The sequence below is a fragment of the Aedes albopictus genome, chromosome 2 (genome assembly GCF_035046485.1).
Source record: "Aedes albopictus strain Foshan chromosome 2, AalbF5, whole genome shotgun sequence".
NCBI lineage: Eukaryota > Metazoa > Arthropoda > Insecta > Diptera > Culicidae > Aedes > Aedes albopictus.
Window position 1 is genome coordinate 354,607,121 of NC_085137.1, and position 11,816 is coordinate 354,618,936.

Genomic DNA, 11,816 nt, shown 5'->3' on the forward strand with positions numbered 1-11,816 from the left:
AACTTTCTCCTTTTAGTCTCAAATGAAAGAGGGGACCTTCAGCTTTCGTTTGGTGGGTGTTTTAGCGATACCGATTTTTTTAAAATAATTTTGTTCAACCAGACACACCGTGTTAAGTTATTAACATAACGTATTATGTTATAAACTTGTCTGTCATAAGCGGCAAAATAACAAATATCATAACAAAAAAATGTTCTTGAGAAACCATTTTAATAACTTGTTTTGTTAGTTTCAATAACAACTTGATAACAGTGAATTTGGAAGATATTTCAATACTAAATTTTGATATTAATATGTTATTGATAATAATCCGAAAGCAAAATTTGTTATGGATATCAAAACCGTGACAAAGTAAATTATGATACTTATTATCTATATATCTAATGAGTTTGAAGTCCCTTTGAGGCAACAAAACTTACGAACGGGTGAACCAATCAGGATGACTCTTGCATGGTTTGATTCGTATTCCTGCTGACTGTGTTTATATGTACAAAAAGTTACGAAAATCAACTAGAAAAGTAACAAAATTGAAAAAGAATTGATTTTCTATGAGCTGGGGAGGAAATCAACAAGACCGAAATGAAATCAATCTAGAGTGCGGTGCTATTTTGAGCTCAACAGTTGTCAAACCACCACCAGACGGCAAGACAAAGTTTGCCGGGACAGCTAGTATATATATATAAATGAATTTGAAGTTCCGTTGAGGCAACAAAACTCACGAACGGATGAACCGATGAACATGACTCTTGCATGGTTCGATTCGTTTTCATGGTGGCTGTGTTTATATGTGCAAAAAATTACGGAAATCATCTAGAAAAGTATGAAAATTGTGAAATTACTGATTTTTCTGTGAGCTGGGAAGAAATTCAACACAATCTAAATAAAACCAATCTAGAGTGCGGTGCTATTTTGAGCTCAACCGTTGTCAAACCACCACAAGACGGCAAGACAAAGTTTGCCGGGACAGCTAGTCTATATATAAAAATGAGTTTGAGGTTCCTTTGAGGCAACAAAACTCAGGAACGGATGAACCGATCAGCAAGACTCTTGCACGGTTCAATTCGTATTCATGGTGGCTGTGTTTATATGTAGAAAAAGTTACGAAAATCTACTGAAAAAGTAAGAAAATTGATAAAGAACTGATTTTCCATGAGCTGGGAAGGAAATCACCACGACCGAAATGAAATCAATCTAGAGTGCTGTGCTGCAATGACCTTAACAATTGTCAAACCACCACAACCTGGCAAGACAAAGTTTGCCGGGACAGCTAGTATTATATAAAATTATTCACTTTGTCTGACAAACCTACCAATAACATGAGTAACAATACTTTAAATGATCGAAAAATACTATATTCAGTTTTTAATTCATTCTAAGAGAATGTAAAAGAAAAATCTTCCAGAAACTTTTCCGAGAGTTTTTCCACGAAAACGTTCACAGATTTTCAATGACTCCTCTAGAAATTCCTCCCGAATTATGAACAGAATCCCTTCAAGGATTTCTTCAGAATTTCCTGTGATTATTTCATCTTAAGATTTCTCTAAAAATTTCTTTGAGAATTTCACCAGGAGTTTTTCAAAAGATTTTGCCAAGAATTCTAATAATTGCTCAGAAGAATTACTTTTGGAATTTCTAAGAAGATTGCGCCAGGAGTTTTTTGAAGACTTCTTCAGGGTATCGAAGGGTTCCTCCAGAACTTCCAAGTGTTTGTATTCGAATATTATTTAAGGAATTTTCAGAGGATTTGGAACAAAACAAAAAGACAGGTCATTATTATTGAATTGTTACTTTGATTTCAAAACTTGTTACTGTTGTGCTGTTGTTGATAACACAAGTTTACAAAATAAAACGAAAGTCGTGAACTTCTGTCAACGACCAAAATTTTTGAAGCACAATTTAGTGCTGATTTCGAAACCGACCTTCAAAAATTTTCAAGTAGAACAGTTTTTGAGTTTTAGCTCAATATCGAGTTTTGCAACTTTTCAAAATATATAATTTACTGAAATTCAAATATATTGCGTTTTGTTCAACCAATTTTAAATCTTTTTCCATAAATTAAAAGCTGAATACAATACCATTCGATCATCCGAATACAGGTTTTGCGTCAGATTGATGAAATTCAAGATATTGGCGAGTTTTAGGGACGATCTCCTTAAATTTTAGCAAAATTCCCAAATTTTTTTGAAAAAATGTATTTTTTTCAATAAGAAAAAAACAACTTAAAAATTCTCTCACGGCATTTATTTGACATATCATATGTAGGCGAGTTACAGTAAAAATTTCAGGTCAATCGGAGCATTGATTACGGAGAATGAGATGTTTGAAGTGAGCGACTTTGCTTAAAAATAGAACAAAAATCGATTTCAAATCATCAACCTTGTATGGAAAGTCGAAAAAAATTCCGCTCTACTGTAATTTTTTTCTTTCACGTTTTCGAACTCAGGGCATGATTCTACACCAAAAATGATCATCAGCTTATCGAGTTCAAAAATGCTGTAAACTAGTGTAATTGGTCAATAGTACAACAATAACAAAACTTGTACTTCAACAAAACATGTTATTGAAATGTAATTTATGTCGTTTTTGTTTATTCATGGAGCGAACCTAGTTTCGCTCTGGATCCGCCCTAACTGCTGTCAAAACGTTCGTTTATTCGATCGAGTCGGATCCGGATCCGCCCCAGATCCGACCCAAACATGGCGAGGTTCGCTCTGCCGATTTTTTCCGATCCAACCCGAACGAGGTTCATCTGTCAAAATGGATGTAAACAATCCATCAAAACAAAACCAGAAAATCAAAATTCTTAACTATTCAAGCATATTAGAGATAAAGGACTCGCTTGAATGTGATTTGCATTTATTAATAAATGTGCCAACTATCACTTCCACGTGAGTTTAAATTCTAAAAGGAAGAATTTAACGAAAATGTGCAACTGACAGTTCGATTGATTTGCACAATGTTTACATGTTGACTCGATTTGGGTTGGATCCGGATCCGTTTTCGTTCGGTTATTGCGAGTCAGGGTCAGCTCTGACCCAGGTTTAAAACCGAAAACGACATTAGTGAATGTTTATCAATAGCTTGATTCTCTTCCAGATGCGCATAGACCCGGTAGGTACTTACGAACAATTTATGTGATTAATTTGAGGAGCTCTTGCTATGCCTCCGGCGGGTGATCTTCCGGATTTTTTGTTAGCTGGCCAATCCGGCATCTGTCGGCGTGGGCATCAAGAATGAAGATAATAGAAGCCATTGCAAATGGAAAATAGCAACTTCTAGAGCAAAAAATGAGTAAAATTTGACGACAAAAAATTGACCTTTTTATCTAAACAAACGCTTTTCTCCTTATCTCACCAAGCGCCTCTACAATTGGAGGTAATCCGGATTAGCCTATTGGCCTATCCAACAACTTTTCCGAAGACACTACTTTTCCAAATTATTAGGGTTATTTTTTATCTGTATTAACGAGATTTTTATCCTTAGGCTAGCTCATTTCGGGACCCACGCTTTACTTCCCTTCCGAAGGAAGAACTCATATTTTGTGAGTTTGTCGGGAGAGGGAATTATTAGAGTCTTGAGCTGTTGCATATCGTAACAGTTGTTTGACAACCTAGTATGGTTAATCTAGTGCAATTTAGTTTCGAACTGTTGATGGCACCTCTAGAGGCCAAGTTATCAACTTATCATATGATCCTAAGTTTTCAATGGTAGATCTTTTCAAGCACTAAAACTTTGCCGAAGAAAGTATTGAGCTATCTTTTAAAACACCCGAGATAATTGGCCACACTCCCAAATATCCAAAACTCCATAAGCGCAAAGCCTCCTGAACTGCCCATGATCACATATCAGTCCCATATTTGCTGGCTTTCCTATTCATATGGGGCAGTTATGCGATCATAGGCAGTATAACGCTCACCCCTGTCTAGTAGGAGTCCTCCTACCCCTTGAAACCGGAAATTTTCCTAGTGTTATAAAACGAGTTTTTTTTTCTTCTAAATGTTTCTTTAGTCTTGGTCCTCAACAGCCTAAAATAGGTAGAATATGATGCAGAATATTTTTCCTGGATATCCTAGGTCATCCACACTATTCTTGAGTTTAGATCCTGAAATCTACGGGTGTAACGGTAGACTCTTTCAAGCTACGATTTGTAATCAATCATGTTAAGAAAGTCTTCAGAAAATTCAAAGTTCAGATCAGTCGGGATATCCTAGGTCATTCGAACTGTTCTTGTATGTAGATTCTAAAGTATACGGGTGTCACGATAACTTCTTTTATTATAAAAAGCTACTATTTGTAGGTGTACCGGTAACTTCTTTCATTATACAATCATCCATCATCATCACAATCATCATGTCCAGTAAGTCTTCTGAAAGTTCAATAGACAGTATCAGATCTATTGGGATGTTCTAGGTCATCCAAACCATTCTCGAGATTACATTCTATAGTCTACGGGTGTAACGGTAACTTTTTTCATTATATAAAGCTACGATATGAGAAACTATTGTCATAGTGCCACAGACAAACAGACGTAACTCTTAGAGGAAATTTATCAAGAACTTTTGCCCGGTGCCATTTTCATGAGCACACTGCCATCTGTTGGTAGAACTGCGCGCGACACTGTCAGCCATGATGGATTTCGATTTGACGTTTTGCTAACACGCACACTACTACACAAATTGCCTGTAATTTTCGTTTGCATCATTCAGCAACGTGTACACTGGCAAACGTCAAAGCGATCGAACACTAGCGTATCAGGTGGAACGATCGCGCAAATCAAATGAAATTTGAATTGATCGTTAAATGCATGTGCCAAGCCGTTTTGAAGAGTGTTACGTCTGTTTGTCTGTGAAAGTGTTGCTCTTCATGCTCAATAGATTTTAAAGAACTGAGCTCTAGAACCACTACCCAGAATACCCCAAAAATTTCTAAGAATTCCATGTGACTACTATTCTGTGAACATGATTGACTGCGAAGGGTCACTCTATGTAGCGGGAAAAAACCAATAAAAAGTTTTGCGCTGAAAAGTTAATCGATTGGTTATCCACTGGTGGTGACCAATCGATCAACTTTTCAGCACGAGGTTCGGGTTGCTCAGATTTGTGCTCTTGAAAATTCGAGATGTGGTTTCGTCATATCTTAGCTTAGATGGAAATTCTTAGTTGTAGGAAAGATTTGTAACCGTGAAATATATCAAAGGTATTTTGGAATGGCTCTGAATTTCACATTGCAAAAAAATTTGAACGATCTTAAATCTTTCAAAGGTATAGAACAATGCTTTCAATTTTTGTTTTGTTTGAGGTAAATTGAGATGTTTTTTATCATCATGATGTTTGATTATGTCACTTGTCAACCTGCGTTCTGTCCCAAAAATACTTTCACTAACAAGCATTCCTAAGACAATTCAAACTAGGTTAAACGTCATGACCGATTTATTTCTGTGTGAAATGGACTAAAGGCTTCTGCTTCCAAGCGGGGTGGAGACGCGCGATAGGATTATTTAAGCTTGCTTTCGCGTGAAAAAGTGATCGGCAATTAATATTCCCTGAAAATTACACGTATGTGGGAGAGGGAATTTTTGCGAGTGCATCGTTCATAGCAAAGCAAGAATCGATCCGGTGATTGCAGCCATTTGTTTACCAAGACAAAGGCCCTAACACATATTCCCTTCCCGTATCCAAACTGCTAGTGATTTTTCATAGTAACGCAGAGAATTCGTCGGTTTTTGGCCTAAGCGAGAATCACGTTATAACTTCCATTCCTATCCTCAATTGACCTGCATTCGGACGCGGTATTGCTTATTGTAAAGTATTGGGGTTCCAGCATTTACACAATGAGGAGAAGACTAGTCCCAAGTATCATCTATTGGTTCTTTGTGTAAATGCAGTTGCCCTTGCAATAACAGAGGAGCAACCCGTAAGTAGAGACACTTACAGGAAATCCGCGGTTTTATAAGAATCTCCTTCCAACAGTATGATCCAACAGGGTGAATAATGAGATTCACATCACTAGTCAAGCTTTCTACGGGATGGTTTGTCACAAGAAGGGCGCGTCAAAACCATTGCAACTGTTGGGATAGAAGCACCCATCTACAAGGATGTTATAGTATCTTCTCACCTCACTTCGGCTGGCAATCCACTCCGTAGTACAGTTACAACTTCAATGATGCCCTGATGCTCCCTCCCGACCCCATATAGCCATATAGTTACATAGTTATATAGTTATACTATACAGTAATAAAATCATATAGTTATATAGTTATATAGTTAAACAGTGATATAGTTATATATTTTTATGCAATTCTGTATTATAATTTCTATTTTATATAACTCATTTTGGTATCATAATGGCCATTTTTTCCGAACTGGTCTATTATGCAACAGAAATGAGTTGCATAATGAAAAATAGTTGCATAATGTTCATAATGCAACTCATTTGAGTTGCATTATGAACATTATGCAACTCAAATGAGTTGCATTATGAAAAAATCATTGCATAAAATTTTGTATGGAACTCGTTGCAAAACTCGATTTTTTCAGCACTCTTCGTATTTATCCAACTCGGCAAGCCTCGCTGGATAAATGTACGACTCGTGCTGAAAAAATCATCTTTTTGCAACTCGTTACATAAATAACTATTATAGTAGTATAATTATGTAGTATAATTCAATATGATGAAAGATAATGATGCAATGTTAGCATGGGAGAAAATGATAGTAACGAGTTAAATTCACAGAAACAAACTAGCCTAGAAGAACATTTATAGCATTTCAAGGCAACGGCAATGAAATTAAATCAGTAACTAATAATTATATAAAATTAAAAAAAATAGAAAAGTTGGTATATTGTATGATCGAAATCATGTAGTGCAAAAAATATCGCACGCACCATGTAGGGGGGAGTAAGATGGACATGTTCAGGAAAATAGAAGTTGACAGTGTAAACAATGCGATATAATTGAAATTATATCTCCATACTTTTTACTTCATCTAAGGTACTTCACAGTCTGTAAGCCTATTTTACAACAAAATTTAAATTTCTATGTCTTTTGAGATAATTAAAAAGTGTTCTCCAAATGTGTGTTTTTCAACAGTGTGGGTGAGATGGACAGGTTTGAAAAATTTGCTAATAAGCCATTAATTGTGTTAAATGATGTTTATGGCCGTTTATATTCGGTAGATCAATCATAGTAGCATCTAAATTTGGCTTTAAATTTTCTTAGGGAAACGTGTTATAAATAAATATCAATTTTGTAAATTGGAAGCCTCCATACACTGATAAACGCCTAACAATGATCTGGTAGTTTTATGACTCAAACTACTCTAACAACAAAATTTCTAATATAATGAATTTAAAAAAAACATAATACGATATGCTTTCCACGGCTTTTTTAATCATTATTGTACTCCATAGATTTCCATCTGTGAATAATGTGTAGGTTTTAATGTGTTTCTCATGGCATGGCACTATCAAAATAACCCCAACACTGTCCGTCTTACCCACCCGTCACAACGCAAAACAATCATTCCACCGCCGTTCTCCATAATCCATGAAATTTACCTGAATCTCGTTGTATGCAGGACGGAACAGTTTAAAACAACTGGGAAAGTCAAAATAAAATGCGGAAACTTAGCAATTTAATGTTAAAAAAGCTGATTTATTGAGCCCCAAAGTTAGATCCCATCACAAAAGCGTGTAGCCAGGTAAATACCTGTTTATTGTTTGTACTTTTATCATATGTATTCTCTCATAGAGTGGCTTAATAATCATCAACTGATAAGAAGATTGAGTTAATCGTAAAAGAAAGCCAAATTACCTCTTACGAAGTTTGCTTATCTTTTTAAATGGTTTGGAATACATAGGAATTAACCACCACAACCGCTATCCCCAAGAGCCACAATTTGAGGAACAAATTTTCAGTATAAAACACTTTCAAAAAAATTTCGGCTGCGCCACTATGTTTTAGCTACGACTCAAATTGAATGTACATGGTATCAGTGCCAAGTGAGTGCCAAGTAAAAAAAGTATCATTGATCATCGAAAATCCCTCCAACAGAAAAATTCTGGCTACGCCTCTTTACTCAAATAACTCATTTCGTTTATTTTATTCCTTTTTTCTAAAAAAAAAATATTGGGCCCCAGATGTTTTGACATTTTTTAAAGGGGATCGCCACTTCCAAAAAAGTTGGGAACCCCTGCTCTATGCCTAAGATATTCAAGGAAATTTTTATTGCGAAAAGTTCCTGGTACGAACGGAAATCGAACCCTTCACCACTTGTCAAAAACCCGTGCTTTCGGTGCATCGGCTAAATAGAACCATTGGACCGCTAATCTGAAATTCCGACTTTATTTTACTTCAAACGCAACGCTAAATCGAGGAAATAAGAAATTCATATCTATTCTTCTAATCTCATAAATTATGTGATACCAAAAATCATGTAATGTACTTTCAAAATGCCCAAACCCCAAGATATGACGAGATGGATCCCTTTATTAAAGGAATTTAATAATGTTCGATATTGTTTCAAAAATCTGCTACATATTCTCAGAATACACAGATTATTACTCCAAACATTAGTGACTCGAAACGATTGTTTACAGTCCGATCGACAGTGTGTTGCATGTCTTTGCACCTACCCATTGATTTTCCCCTACTTACCACCCACAGTGTGCAGGCAAGAGGCATGAGAAAATCTCAATCCAAACAAACAATCTTCTCGCCGTCATTCCTTGCAGATGTGTATAAAACGGTTATGATAGTTACCTAAATTTATGACGTCCAACTGCGAAATCACATCACCGTCGTGTGGAGCTCTGGGCTAAGCGTTGGTTGTTGGTGCGATTGCAAATTCAATTTTGCTCACTCACTGCTTTTCTCCTTTAGTGGGATTCAAGACACGTGTCACTAATACTCGTTATTTTCCTCTTCACTTTGCAGTATCATCTGTATGCAGCACTAACGGAACGAAATGAATATTTTTCCTCGTCAGGACGGATGCCTCGGTTTGCGCCAAGAAATCGTTTTGATATAATTGAAATTCTTCTCCAATCTACACTTTCATCACCGTTTGACCTTACATCACACAATTAATTTACATTCAGCATCAACGAAGCTCTGTGCATCGAGAGTATGCTTTATTTTCACTCCCTCGTTGAGTTTCCGCTTTCTAATGCAATCTCACTGACATTCAGCCGTTTTTTTATCTAGCCACTCTGCTTTGCCACTTTGTCACTATTTCTGCAACATTATAACCGTGAACATGAATAGCTATGAACCGAGTATAGAAATTTCTTACTGCTTTATTTTCACTTTATTATGTACTTCCTTTTTATTTCCACACATAGGACAACCGCTCATCGAATCTGCCCTTAACACTACTTCCTCCCGGGTGCCAACTCACTGAAATTCACTATCCAAACTCCAACCTATCCTACTCCATCAGAAGAGCCAGCAGATGCATTGAATTTCCAACTCACAATCCACACGATACCGGGGATTCGAAACTCTGCTAGAATGCGACCTGCTGCTGCGTCACCACCCGCAGCTCTCCGGCAGACGGGTCTGGCAGAAGCAAACGAGAAAGGTCCGGGGAGCACAGTCTATCCCGCAAGAATTAACCTCCAAGTCACCAGTAGTGGATGTCTATGTGAAGCGCTGTGTGCTATGTTCAACACCTAGATCCGGACCGCTGGGCGGAGCAACGTGGGTTTCCCGACCGAACGCGACCAAAGTTTATCTCAGACTGAAAGGGAAAAGTAACTGCCATCTGGTTCCTCGTCGGTTGCCTTGCGGAAAGCTCTTCCTACCTTGTGTAGTAAATGTTTGCTCTCGTCGTCCGTCTGTCGGGGCCTGCGATCATCCACCGCGTACAACCATCCTCAGCTCTAACTGGGGTTCATTCTCCCAGGGTAGACTTAGGTACGTGCCGCTACTGATAGGAAAGCTCTTCCGCTTTCCCAGAGCGACGGGTTTGAAAACAGAGAGCGAACTGGAGGGAAAATGTTTCGTTAAGTTTTCCATTCGCTCTGTGTTTTCCCATCCATGCGCCATGCTCACTCTCCAATTCGGTGATTCCTTTACCTGAGGGCGACAGGAGCCGACAGCGACTCTGGCTGCCTGTTACAGGTGGTTTAGTGCGAGAGAGGTGCTAAGGCGCGAATTACGACACTCTAAGCGTAACCTCAGCAGCAATACGGTTTGCGGTGTGATGTTTTGTCTAACATGCCAACCATTTGCCGCAAATTTCCGTTGCGTTTAATTCAGCTTTCATATGCAATACAAATTTACGTTGTGGAACTTTGCATTCAACTGAATTTGTACTTCAATATCAATGTAATCTGCTGGGAATTGTAGTCCACGGAGAAAGTTTTATGGAAATGTTTGTTAGAGATATCCTTTTATCATAATACAGGTACTCTTCGATATAACGTACAAAAAATATTTCTCTTTCGAAGCAGAGAAAAAAATAATATTTTTACGCTAGTGTTGATGTATTTGAAGTGAAATTAATCCCAGAAGATCCCAAATAAGGATTTCGGTAAAGTTCACAAAACCAATAATAAAAATCATAAGTTTTCGCGGAAAACTCATTTCGTTTTTTTGTGCTTCGATATAACGTACATTTTGCTTCGATATAACGTACACAAAATGTTTCCATAAATTGCGCTAATTTTAAGTAACAAGGCAAATGCTGCAACACAGCATTGATTTGAGTGATTTCGCAGTTTATTTGAGGGTTATTCCTGGGAAAAAAATAAAAATTTTCAATGTTGTACATTATATCGAAGCAAAATGTACGTTATATCGAATTCGCTATATCGAGAATACGCTATATCGAGGGTACGTTATATCGAAGAATACCTGTATTTCCAAGAAAAAAAACCTAGATTAATCCACCTAGTGGTGATAGTGCCTTTCTCGTCAAATATGTACTCATGATCTTTACGTCGACATTAGCCGATCCTGAGAACACATATACGCTCAATACGATTCATGTAAAATTTGACCTACTTATGGACCAAGTTGTGCACAGTAATTTTAGACGCAAAAGGAGATTCAGTGTTGATGCGATCAAATTATAATTTTCTCATGACACGTTGATCCATCGTACTTTATATTAACACCAAAGGAATTTGAAATGGTGTGATTTTATGAGATTGCTTTGGTCACGATTTTATTCTCTTGCGTTTACTGCCAAAAACTGAAGTGAGTTTTTTGTACACACACATACACACATACGCACACACACACACACACACACACACACACACACACACACACACACACACACACACACACACACACACACACACACACACACACACACACACACACACACACACACACACACACACACACACACACACACACACACACACACACACACACACACACACACACACACACACACACACACACACACACACACACACACACACACACACACACACACACACACACACACACACACACACACGGCCTCGGATGGGACCAGGAAAATGGCGGCGATATGGACGACGGGTAAATACCCCGTGCAGGAGTTGGTGTCTACTACCTATGAGGGCTTCGTGGTCGCCAAAGTAAACGGGGTCTTCTTCTGTAGCTGTTATGCGCCTCCGCGGTGGCCGATCGAGCGGTTCACGCAAATGCTGGACCGCTTAACGACCGTGCTAACAGGGCGAAGGCCGGTGGTAATAGCGGGTGACTTTAATGCCTGGGCTGTGGAATGGGGAAGCCGTTTCACGAACCAGCGGGGTCAGATCCTGCTAGAAACACTGGTCATCTTAGATGTCGACTTGGCTAACGTCGGTACCAAGAGT

General features: G+C 38.0%; 1 protein-coding gene across 2 annotated transcripts in view; it reads right to left on the reverse strand.

Annotated features, from left to right (window-relative positions):
* LOC109416238 (protein qui-1) overlaps positions 1-10,046 on the reverse strand; it is a 378,767-nt gene extending 368,721 nt beyond the window's left edge. For both annotated transcript variants that reach the window (XR_009997894.1, XM_062852727.1), the window contains exon 1: positions 8,761-10,046. The gene's annotated coding sequence lies outside the window, so the exon portion shown is untranslated. The remainder of the gene's footprint in view (positions 1-8,760) is intronic.
* Between the last annotated feature and the right edge of the window lie 1,770 nt (positions 10,047-11,816).